This window comes from Lactuca virosa, chromosome 3, assembly GCF_052849685.1.
Source record: "Lactuca virosa cultivar CGN04683 chromosome 3, Lactuca_virosa_CGN04683_v6, whole genome shotgun sequence".
NCBI lineage: Eukaryota > Viridiplantae > Streptophyta > Magnoliopsida > Asterales > Asteraceae > Lactuca > Lactuca virosa.
This window is the reverse complement of record NC_136428.1, coordinates 116,003,108-116,016,323: the sequence shown is the minus strand read 5'-3', so window position 1 is coordinate 116,016,323 and position 13,216 is coordinate 116,003,108. Positions and strand designations below refer to the sequence as shown.

The 13,216-nt window shown below is 38.1% G+C and overlaps 1 long non-coding RNA gene across 1 annotated transcript; it reads left to right on the top strand.

The window, feature by feature from the left end:
* The first annotated feature begins 9,978 nt into the window (after nucleotides 1-9,978).
* LOC145166432 (uncharacterized) lies at nucleotides 9,979-12,349 on the top strand. Its single transcript, XR_013740528.1, has 2 exons — nucleotides 9,979-11,715; nucleotides 11,793-12,349. It is a non-coding gene; the product is annotated as an uncharacterized LOC145166432 (long non-coding RNA).
* Nucleotides 12,350-13,216: the final 867 nt, after the last annotated feature.

The following is a 13,216-nucleotide window of genomic DNA, read 5'->3' as shown; positions in this document are numbered from 1 at the left end:
ATCACAGACTTAGCCTTTCCCTTTACCTTTTGGTCAACCGGGTTGACCAAGGCCGATCCCCTTCCATTGGGACGAGAAAGCTTTTCTGGACTTCCAATGTTACCATTGTCCATGTCCATGGAAGTTTGAGAATTAGATTTTCCATCAATATTTGCTCGACCATTGCACCAAATCATTGCTGATTCAGCAGCAACAAGCAAATAAGAAAGATTTATTAGGGTTATGTCAGGATCTGTCATATGGTAGTCTTTAATAAACTCACTATATGACTCAGGAAGTGACTGAAGAACCCAGTCAACAGCGAACTTCCTTGAAATAACAGCACCCAACATTCTCAACCTGTCTATGTGTGACTTCATTCCTAAGACATGAGTGCACACAGGTCTTCCATCTTTATGTTTCATTTCTAGTAGAGCTTGAGTGATCTTGAACCTGTCAAGTCTTCGGGCTTGTGGGTCAGGGAGAATAAATGGAGGAGGTGGGGGGAGTGAAGCATCATGTTGAGGGACATCATCTTCAAGAGGAAAGCTTGTTCCAAGCGATTTGGGAAGATCATAGTTGTCTGAACCAGACATCTACAATGGGAGAAAATCAAGTTAGTTGATTCAAGTCCTTAATATAACTCCCAATATGAAATATTAAGGCTAGGACCCAACACAATATTTTATAACTTGGAAGAGGGATGCCGTAATCCAAGCTATAAAATATTTGAAGGTAGGCGAATGACGATTCACCAATTTCCACCATGAAAAACGAAATAATTTATTAGGTTTTAATTGGATTTGAAACTCCTAGATCTTTTGAGATTCATTGAACTTTTCAATGGCATGTTTCAATCTCGATTGTGCCCTTCAGGTTTTGTGACTGGGATGCCGAGGATCACAAAACAAGGTGTGAATAACCATGCAAACTCACTTGGTACCCTTAATATTATCACCTAATCGATGTGCCGGTTAACCACACACGCTCCACCGATCTATGATAAACATTAAGTCACCCTTCGTGATCCTTACTAGTCCAAGTTAGTGTGCCGGTTAACCACACATGCTCCACCAACGACTTGGTAAGGTACAAAGTGTGAATTTCATGGGTTAGCACCATATTCACATTTTCCTAAAGTAACTAAGATTGGGAATTTATAAAAGGTTTAGTTACTTTATAATATTCATTATACTTTTAATGAGAATTTAAAGTCATTGTCCTACCCGTTCGGCTAACGACCCTCCACCGATCAAGGAAGCGGTGGGTGAGAATGGACACCCATTAAGTTGCCATTTTATAGGCAACAACCTTATACCCCCCTTATAGACCGGCTTCGTGAATGAGGCCTACTAACGGTAAAACGACTTGATCTTATACATATATATAATAGTTAACCATTAATGTTATAAATAGTATAAGGATTGAATTTTAACTTTTAAAACTCTAAGGGTTTGGAATTAAAGTTTATTAAAGTGTGTGAAACTTTACAAATTCCAAAACTTGAGGGCAAGTTTTGTAACTCTCCAAAACTTTTCATTTCATAACTTATGAATTAAAGGTTCATAAAAATGAAGACTCTTCATTTTATGTAACTTATGTGTTTTAAGTGTGTGTTTAAAAGAAGTGACCTTTGGATATCCATAACTTGAGGACAAATTATGGACTCCATTAAAACACATAAATGATCAAGAATTAATCCTAAACAATTCAGCAAATAATTCCTATCATCTTCTAAATTCATAAGAACATGAACATGATCATCAAAGTTTCAAGAATTATATGAACACATACAAAGCATGAAATTTTGATATAAGCTATTGTAAATGGATTAGAACTACCATTACACCAACTAAAACAAGTTTTAAAACACCAAAACAGTTTAGGGTAATGTTTCTAGTCCATTTCCAGCAGCAAAAGTCGAAAAACTGCATTCTGAGGCTCCTACTCGCCGAGTGCACGAACCTACTCGGCGAGTAGGATGAGTTTACACATGAACTCGGCGAGTCCCCCCATGGACTCGGCGTGTTCATCAGTCAGACAGCAAAAAATCGACTTTTTATCACCATTTTGCATCAAGTATCAAACAAACAAGCCTAGGCTCTGATACCACTGTTGGGTTTTGAGCATTCTAACACTTCCTAAGTGTACATGCAACCCTAATAAACCTTGGATCTATGTTTGTCTAAGTACATGCAAAATATTATTTTCCAAGGTTTATAACCTATCTAGCATGGCATGGGGTACTTTTAAACATAAAAGAACTAGATGAGTTACATACCTTTTGTTGATTGTTGATTCCTTGGAGTTTGAGAGCCAAGCACCAATAATGTGAATGCCTCAAATGGAAATCACAAATCACCACAAACTTGGAAAATGTATGAGAGAGTATACTAACTCTTGATTTTGGCCACCACACTTACACACACATTAGTGTCTTTTTCATGCAACATAAGCTTGTTTATATAGTGTGCATGGTTAGGGTGAAACCCTAATAACCCATGTCTTTTCCTCTTCCAAGGATCCATGGGTTAAAAGCTCCATGGATCATCCATGGACTTCCATATAAGCTTAGCCCATTAACAAATGAGCATTAGCCCACACCATATAAATACAATAGCCCATGATTTAATTAGTCTTCCTTTTAATCACTAAATCAATTCATAATTAATTCAAGATTAAAACTAATTAAATAACATGACTTTATATTAATATATTATAACTTATAATATATTAATAAATCGTAAGTATACAATTCTCATAAAATTATCCATAAACAGTTTGGGTGAAGTGCAACCCAAATGGACCATGCCGGGTCGGGTCAAGTATATACCAAATAAGTTCTGGACTTAGACACCTTATCCAACAGCCGTAGCATTCACTAGTAGCAGATAATGCTAGAGTGATGTAAGTCTGTGGGTGTAGCCTCAACATTCACTAGGTTGGTAGATAGCATGAGCGCGTTGCTAGGACGCGGAAGGGACAGTAGTAACCACCAGTTCGAGTGTAGCAGTGAGGATATGGAAATCCACGGATTGGTTTATGGGTTTCCCAGAGGGATTAGACCTGATTAAGCCAGTGGTAAGACTGTAGGAACGTCACTATAGTTATGAGATCAAGGAAGCAATGGATTGCTTAAGGTTACTTGTGATGTAAGGCTACCAATGGGTCGTTAGCAATTGCTTTTAGTTGTGGATTTGGTAACGACGGGATACGACGCATGGATCCGATCGGTTGGATCAGGAGGTTGTTAGAGTCGCGGTGGCATGATAACTAGTGGAAACTAGTTCCAGGGAAGGATTTCGTTCGGGAATCGTGTGAGGCAACTATGTGGGAGACCTTTAGCTCCGCGACGGGGCCGGAACCCGATATTTTAGATGATTGTCACTCGGTTTGTGGCGAATCAGAGGATTTTTGGATAAGATGCAAGGATAGGTCTTTGGATTTCAAGTTATGGTTGAGACCCGAGTTATGTATATAGTGGTATTCCAATCTAGGGTATTCCATCATGAAGATGACCGGACCCTACGATTGAGTGGACCTGACGTGTTTGGTATTCCAACCCGAGGGTTGATTGGACCAAACATGTGTGTGATACGAGGGTATTCCATCCTAGGGATGACTGGACCCGTCGTGGGCATGCCTGGTATTCCAGCCCGAGGCTAATTGGGCCAGGTATGAGTATTTGTGCTTGTGAGCCAGTTATTATATGTATGTGGTTCGGGAACTAAAGGATCATAGTTAGCAGTGTGGGATTTGTGATTATGTTTTCTAGTGGGAACCTCAGGTTATCAGAAGTTGAGTAGCCAGTTGGGAGTTAAGTGCAATGCATTCGACAATGATCCAGTGTGGGCAGTCTGTCAGCGAGCCAGACCATCTCGAGACTTTAGATTTCGGATTGAGTAAATGTGATCATATTGCAAGGGATTTGTTTATTTTCAGGTCTTGAAACCCTCTGAGGGTTGGTTACGGTTGCCTTGGAAGGGCTAGGGTGAAGCTCGGGATTGTAGTGCAATTGTTCGGAGTGTAAGGAATGAGAAGAAACGATTTCGAGGACGACATCGAATTTAAGTAGGGGAGAGTTGTAACATCCCATTTAAGATATAATAATTAAATAATAAACCCGGAACCCCGAGAAGCAATTATTATTATTATATATTGTTATTATAGTCCGAAATCAAATAATAATTATCGGAATGTTAGTTTCTGGAGTTAAAGAATAAATATCGGACTTAATTTGAAAGGATCTTGGATGGCTGGGGCTAAAAGGGTAAATTATGTGCCTAAGTTGAAAATAATTGGTCATAGAGGGGCCATATGGTAAGTATTCGGACTTGATATGTAATGATTTTCAGAAGGGAGGGTTTAGATTGTAAATTAAGGGCTTAATTTGAAAGAAGAAGGGAATGAGGGACTGGAAGCGTATTTATGGCAAAAGGGTTTGAATATGGACGGGGTTTATAACCCTTTCATTCCTGAAACCCTTACCAAATCGGTGACACTCACTTCAGCCGCCACCTCTTTTCCTCCATCGCCCAACCGATCACCTTCTTCCTGTTCCGATCAACCTAGGCCGCCGGGACCATTGCTGCGGACAAAGACGCTGTGAACGGAACCCGCTCGATTGCGCCGCTGCCACCCTTTGTCGTTCTCCTCTCCTTCTCCTTTCTATCGTTGTTCACAGCTGCACTCGGCTGTTGCGGGTGCCTTGTCGATCACCATTGCTACGCTCACTGCTGTCGTGGACGAGAGCCACAAACCTGTCCCGACATCGTGGTCATGGAGGACAGGGTGAACAAGACTCGTGGGTGCCGCTGCTCGCCGACCATCTTCCACAGCGGAGCTCGAACACCCCCCTTCATACTACTGCCTAACCTCCGGTGCTCCGCTCGCCGGTGAAGTCGAAGTTGAGGTCGAAGTGCAACGTCAGACTGTCGGAAGAGCGACAGTGGTGTCGTTGCTGTGGTGAAACACCATCAACCGCCGCCTACCGCCACGAGATTTTCGATGCGTGTGTGTGTTTTCCGGGTTTAGATCATGTGGTTGCGTGTTTGATGTTGTTGTACTAGGTTGGTGTGCCCTTTGGCCGGAAACCATGGAAAACCCACCATGGCCGCCAACCATGGTGGCTGCCACCCTCTACCACCACCTGCCGCCATGGTGCGGCTGTGTGTGTGTGTAATTAGTGTGTGTGTGTTACTTTTATATGAGTGTGTGTGTGTTGAGTATTGTTGTAAGTTGTAATAGCATGGGAATAATGAAAGAAAAGTCTAAACCACCACCGTAGGGTGGTGGTTGCCGCCTCCTGCCGCCACCGGCCGCCGTGTCGGGTGGCGGTGTGCTTTAATTGCGTTTGGACCTCGTTTGGGATGATTGGACAAGAATGGGCCCAATGAAACCCTAGTGGGCCCAATGGAACCCTAATGGGCTCAAAGAATCCCAAAGTGACCTAAAAGCCCAACCAATTGATTAATGGGTTAATATTGGGTAGGAAACCCTAATTAGGGCTTGGAAAACCCTAATGGCTTAAAACCCTAGTTTTTGGGGATTGGTCGGGGCACACACACGGGAATTATTTAATAACTTGAAATATTAAATAATAATCATTGGCAAATTAACCTAAGTCAATATTAGACTTAATGGATTAAGTCCTTAATGGGTTAAGTAAGAAACACTTAACCCTAATCATCATTTCATGTGAAAACCCTAATTTTGGGATTTTGGGCTTGGACTTATCGGGACCCACATTTGGGCCATTGGAATGGAATTGTGTATTAAGCCCAATCACACCATATGACTTATTTAGTAAAGTGAGGGACTTAATGGATTAAGTCCTTAATGGGTTAAGTGAGAAACGCTTAACCCTAATTGTCATTTTATGTGAAACCCTAATTTCTTTTGGACTTTGTGTTGGGCCTTTCTATCGGGATTTGGTGATTGGACTATTAATGGGCTTTCCAAAAATAAGCAAATGGACTAAATAATTATATGGGTTTTAGGACAAGACCCATGTGAGAGTCTTGGGCCCAATTTGGAAAATTGGGCCATAGATGGGCCATAACTGGACCTTTATGATTATATGATATTGGGCCATGGGAATATAAATAGTTTGGACTAGTATAATGGAACGGGCCTTAAGGAAAGACCATGTAGAGGTCTGGGCCCAATTTGGAAAATTGGGCCACATGTTGGGCTTTAGCCCATTGGTTGACTGTTGGACCTTTTGGAGTGTGAGTTGGACCTTGGGTTTGGAACCCAATTATTAATTGGGTGTTGTTTGATGTTGACAGCTTGGGAATCTGTCAACCAGCAGCTGGAGTTTTGTCTGCGGGACTTCAGCAGTGCGCCAGGTGAGTTATCCTCACTATACTCAAGGGTCTAAGGCACCAATGTCGGCCCTTTTGATTGTTATCTGGTTATGTATGCTAGTATGATCAGTTAGATCGGTATCCTAGAGGGTAGGATAATACTATGTGATATGTGGTATGATCGTTTAGATCTGTATCCTGGTAGATAGGATGGTATTATGTGCTATGTGGTATGATCCGTTAGATCAGTATCCTGGTAAATAGGATATTATATGTTGCTATGATCCGTTAGATCAGTATCCTGGTAGATAGGATGTGCTATGCTTTTATGATCTGTTAGATCAGTTTGTCTGCTTATAGATTGTCATGTGATTATCTGTTATATATGTGCACATGTTTGTTTGGCGGTTGAGGCTTATCTGCTTTGTACGAAAGCCAATAGACCTGGGCATTCCAACCTGTTGGTTGTGGGCCGTGAGTATTCCATCCCGAGGATGATTGGACTCATAGTATGTGGGCATTCCAACCTGTTGGTTGTGGGCCTGGGGTATTCCAACCTGATGGTTGATTGGACCCATAGTGTGTTGGCATTCCAACCTGTTGGTTGAGGGCCTGGGGTATTCCAACCTGATGGTTGATTGGACCCATAGTGTGTTGGCATTCCAACCTGTTGGTTGAGGGCCTGGGGTATTCTAACCCGATGGTTGATTGGACTCATAGTATGCTGTTTATGATTATATGTGGATTGTTGTGGGTATGGGTATTTTGGGGGAACTCACTAAGCGTCGTGCTTACGGTTTCAGTTTATTGTTTCAGGTACTTCAGATGACTTGGCAAGGCGAATGCGTGACCGTACACATCCTCGTGTTTTGGACTTATGGGTTATGGGATACTCTGATATTAAACTATTTTGAAAACATTTTGTAATAACTAATGGCTTTTGGGTGTTGAAAAAGTTTTAAATTGGCTTGATTTTTATGGGTGTTACAAGTGGACTGACTTTTGTGCATGTAGTGGGTAGTATTAGTCAGTTTGCAGCATGTTCTACTTAATAATATCTTTTAAAGATGACACCATTTGTACTGACCATGTCCTTTTAATGGTTCATTTTTTAAAATTACTGCAAATCAACCCCTATTTTGTCATCTTAATAGTTTTAACAAACATGAAATAAAGTACATTGCTATATTTTCTCAAAATAACACCTTTAATGGCCATTATTTTGAATTTCTGCAAATAAAATGAAAGTACATTCTTGTATTCTGCAATAACAGCCTTTTGAGTGCATGTGGTAAAAATTATTGTTAGTTTAAACGTTACTGGTAAAGACTTAGTAATGACTTTTTTTTATGTAAAATGAATGTTTGTAAAAAGGATGACAATTATAAGTCTAGACAAACTGAGTCAACTTAGACACTTGGATTGGTGTTTGCTTATTATTCATACGAAACCTTTGTACTTGTAGTGGGTAAGTGGGTATTATTAGTCATTTGATAACCTTACCTAGGTATGTAGATTTATATATGGATTTTCTTGTTGATATGCGATTTTTCAAAATTTGAGGTTTGGTTTCTATCTTTAGGTAAAACTCCCTTCATTCATCCATCATACTTTGTTCTCACAAGGCACATACGATTGGAGGTAGTAACATATAACTAAAAAAAACCATCAAACCAAACCTAAAAAAAAAAAACAAAACTACTCAAAGTGCTTGGAGGTAGTAAAAGAACTCACGATTCAATGCATTCAAATACAAAGAATTCATGAAATCAGTGAACAAAACTGAAATAGAGTCAAGTACCAAGTGAATCTTTTTTTATATACATATTAAGTAAAACAATTCTGCCGGAAACTATTTCCCACGCCCTTTTTTACCACGTAACTTTTTTCGACGGAAATTTGCCACATGATGGGTTACATTCTTAGAAGACTGAAATGTAGAATCGGCGTACAACACACTTGCACGACACTAGACTACTTGAGCATTTCTATTTCTGAAGTAATTAAACGTGAAATTGGAACAAGAATCTCAAAGAATAAATTGAAATTAAAAATGAAACATTGAAACTCATAGAAAAAATAGGAAGCGGGTTAGAAAAAAGAAAGATGTTCGCAACTTGCTAACCAAGGGAAAAAATGGGAAATTTATTTATTATTTATTATTATTTATTATTATTATTTTTTGTGTATGACTTGGCCACCTAAAGGAAAAAAGACATAATTTTATAAATCCACTTAATGGACTCATGAATTGCGTTAGAGGAAAAAAAGTAATGGATCATGAATTAGGTTTAATGAAAATTAAGTGAAACTCATTATTAAAAAAATAGAGCAGATGATGGGGAAGCAAGATTCATACCCCGTAAACAATAGGAGGGAACAAAAGGCGGGTCTATTATCCAAATCATATACTAATAAAGACGTTCACAATGGTTTACATAAATGATAATACATTACATAATTTTGTTCAATCTCAGAACTGGTTTACATAAATGATAATACATTACATAATTTTGTTCAATGTGAGAACTTATTTTTTTCAGGGTCCTGTTTGCACACCTTACATACCCTCAGGGTGTTTATTTTTTTTGAACGGCAAATACAAATATATACTAAACTAAACCACTCATAAATTATTCCATCTATGTCCACAGTGGGACTTGAACAGTGGACCTCAAGGAGGGAGGGCAACACCGCATACGGCTGGGCTAGAAGCCTTGTGCATATTATTAATATATAAAAAATAATAGGTGTTATTAATACGGTGAAGGAGTAAATAATAATCTATCAATTAATAATGGATTCCGAGATATTTGGAAAATAAAATAAATACACCAAACAGCAGGTATTTTTTTCTTCAATAACTTTGATAAAATCATGACTACTATAAGGCATGCACATCTAATTAAACATGAATCACATGATCAAACAGTATTTTATAAATATTATGAGTAGATAATATTTGTTATCTTTATGAATAGTAAGGTTATTAATTAATTATTAGGTGGTGGGGAATGGAGGATATTGATCGATCTATAAATTGTGACGACAGGAGCAAGTAATTCTCATTCAAGCTCTAACCTAGAGAGATATGGCACTTAGTACTAAAACAATTCAGGTTAAGATTAAGTCAGATTGTGATGCTTTTCACGGGTTATGGAAGGCAAACCCCAACAATGTTCCCAGCTTGACACCGACTTACATCCAAAACTGTCAAGTCCATGAAGGTGAAGTTGGAACCCTGGGCTGTTGTCTCTTCTGGAACTATTTTCATGGTAAGCCACACATGTGTACCCTATTACATTTTTTATAATGGACTGTTTAATTACTAGAAATTAGATGTAGTATAGAGTAGAACCGTATACGTATTTCTTTGTCCACGTAAATACACTTCCACTCAATGTTTTTGATGATATGTTGTTGTAGATGGAAAAGGCCGTGTTGCAAAAACAATAACCACAGATTTCGACGAGGGAAAAAAGTCAGTCACATTTAAGGTAGTTGAAGGTGATCTCATGGAATTATATAAGACCTTTGTTATACATATTCTAGTAGACACAGATGGTTCAGACAACATTGTCACATGGACTGTTGAGTATGAGAAGTTGAACCCTAATGTTCCTGATCCCGATACGCTGATGGAATTCTACGAGAAGGTTACCAGAGACATAGAGGCTTGCCAGCTCCCGAATTAAATAAATCAAAATCTAATGCCATATCAATACAGGCGACAATAACTGATTTTCTTTCTATCAGGTGTTGCACTACGTTGTTATCTTATGTTTTATGCGCCTGTTATATGTAATAAATGGTATTGTCATAATCAACATAGTTTGATATACTAATAATTAATTATGTGACAAACTACTATAGTCTATAGGTGAAAAAATTGGAGAATTTTTCTTAATTCTAAAAAATAAATTGCTTTTTAAATATTTAGGTCACTGTGTTTTGATAATGTTCTGCATGTTAAAAGAGAACAACAAAAGTTCTAAATGTAAATTACTCCTATAAAGTACGTTAAGAACAACATCGTTTTACGGATGGCAAGTAAATGGTTGAAACCCATTGCACTAGATACAACATTATTGATCACCTTAATGATAGATCCAACCCAGCCGGCACCAACGACGTTTGAATGGAATAATCACTCAATCTCTTTTCAACATTATAGACTACCCTTGAAGCTTTTTTTCTCACAACAAAGATGCTCGTGTCATCGGGTTGGATAACGAACTTCACTCCATGGTTCTTGGAGAATGATCCATTATTTTGATAAATATTAAAAAATATATATTTTGAAAGATGAAGCATCCCTCTGATTCTTCTAACAAACATTGATGCTCTCGTTTCCGGATGAACTCTAGTCACATACATAATCAATGGGCTCTCTAGAAAATTCCATAACATTGTCACATTCATTAGACACCATACACCTCTCTCGACTTTCTTACATGCCCGATCTATGCTACTATTGGAGGAACAAATAATATCATGTTCTCTATCGGTACATAGCGATCACTCGTTCTCAAAATCTCCGTTTTGATAACTCTAGATGTGGTGGAACAACAATCGGTCCTCGATAAATTGTAGTGGGAGTTACTCTGGCAATCTTCGATCTTTCGTATCCAACGATAATCGTACACCCTTCAGAAATTGTTGGATCGTCTCCCCGGGTTCTCGTGGTTGCCTATGTTTGGATAACAACGCCATAGGTATTTCATCTGCCCATCCTTGCTACCGGGCAACAATAGCGACACATCAATTGTAGTCGTGTCACTACAACAATTCAATCGAGCATCCTCGAAATTGTAGTCATGTCACTACAACAGTTCAATCGAGCATCCTCAATGTATCGTCTGGTCATCTGACACTTCAGCAGTAACCACCACTAGTACAAAAATGGCTTTTGTTGACGGAAAAAACCCATCAAATAGACATTTTATGCTGAGTCTTTTTTTATTCAATGTGTGAGGAAAAGTTGCATTATTAATGATAAGTTAAGATGATGTTTAATTGTCATGATTATAACGCATTAAACTACTTTACGCCACATGTTATTTTGTTTATTATGACTATTGTTGACCTTTAGCGACACATTTTTTCATTAGTCATGAATATTAGTCGCACATTTATTTCGTTTGTCACGAATTGATAGAATCAATGTCATTTTATGCATCTTTTAGGATAGTTTTTATTAGCATTTTGAATTATTTTTATGTTTTTTCATGTGCATTAGTTTAAAATTTTAAATAATGTTCATATCATGTATTTAGTAAGAATTCCCGTACTGCTAATGCTTTGCTTTTATTTTCAGGTAATTTGAAGTGGAGCGGGAGTTTGAAAGTCTTTGGAGCATATTTGGAGCACATCTGGAGCATATGTGGAGCTTATCTGGAGCCAAAACGCGAAAAAAAAGACCAAATACGTACATGCTATATCTCACTAAAAACGGGTCATTCTTCACTTACGAAACATAACCGGAGGATTTCTGATTTTTTTTAGGCATTTGAAAATTTTGGCCCTGAAACACGGGTCGTGCCAAGCTCCAGATGTCTTTGTTTTGGGTGTTATAACTTGCGAAGCCCAAGCACAGGTCGTGCCTCCCAAGCACGAGTCGTGCTTACCCCTCAAAGTCCAGATTTTTGGTTTTTTTTCTGATTTTTTTCCGAAATCTCAATTGCGATGTGCCCCCTAAGTACGGGCCGTGCTTGCTGGCAGAACCCTTATTTTCTAGCCAGACTGCTATATAAATACCAGATACTCTCTAAGTCGATTCAAGAGACGATTTCAGACGACGAAAAACCCTTCTAAAGGCGATTTTCTGCACTTTTCATCACTTTCTGAAGATCTGCAGGTTGTGGATCATCTCTCACATTTTCTTTAGTAAGATTAAGTAGTTCCATGTTTCTTTTTGTTGTTTTAGATTAGATTTTAGCAATGTATGCCTAAAACCCTAGTTTTCAGTTTTGTATTAGACTAATACTTTTCATGTAATTAGTTATCAGATATGGTTTTTTTGGCTTGTTATTCTATCTAGTTTTTTTCAGTTTTGAGCTTAATCAATGTTTGATTTTTATTCTTGTTAGTCAGATCACCTAGCTAGGGTTTTATCATTCCAGTTAATCAGTTAATAGAATCCGTAATTGTTCTTGTCAACTGGTAATAAGTAACAAGTATCAGATTGGTTCAGTGTTAGGGATTTAACTCTGATATAAAATGTAAAAATTATATCTTTACACTTCCGAGCTTGTGAGAAGTATTCGGTATTGTTGGGAATTTTACACAGAACTTAATGCAACTTTTCTGATCTTAATTAAGAGATTGTTTAATTAGTCAGTAAAAAGTTAGGGTTAACTGAAGAGCTTATTTTGGTTAATTTAATAATTAGGTAAAAGACATTATACTAGAGCTTGTTAGTTTTGCTTAGTACCAGCTTAGATAGAACGCATTTTGAATAATCAGATCTAAATTGATTGCATAATTAGGATAGTCGCAGCATAACTGAAATTGTTTTTATAATTGATTTTCGTTTAATTTATTTTCACTACAATTTTTAGTTTTTAGTTTAATTAAAAAAAACCCTTTTTTATAATTTCTATTTTATTGACTAGAATGTGTCTGATGCAAAAAGGCATTGACCGTTAGGCTGTGTCACTAAGGATTCAACCCTGATTCCATGTGCTACATTATTAGTGTAACTAGCAGTGATATTTTATTCGTTTAATGCACCCGTGACAACATGTTAACAAATTGGCGCCGTTGTCGGGCACACGGTACTGCTAATTGTTATTTTTGCCAAAATCTTTACGTACAAGTAATATAGTCTTCGATCACGGTCGAGCCAACGACCTTAAAAAAGGGCGGCTTTCCGAGAGGCAACCCGATGCTTAGTTTTTATTTTTTCCGTTTTCAATAAAGAGATGGTC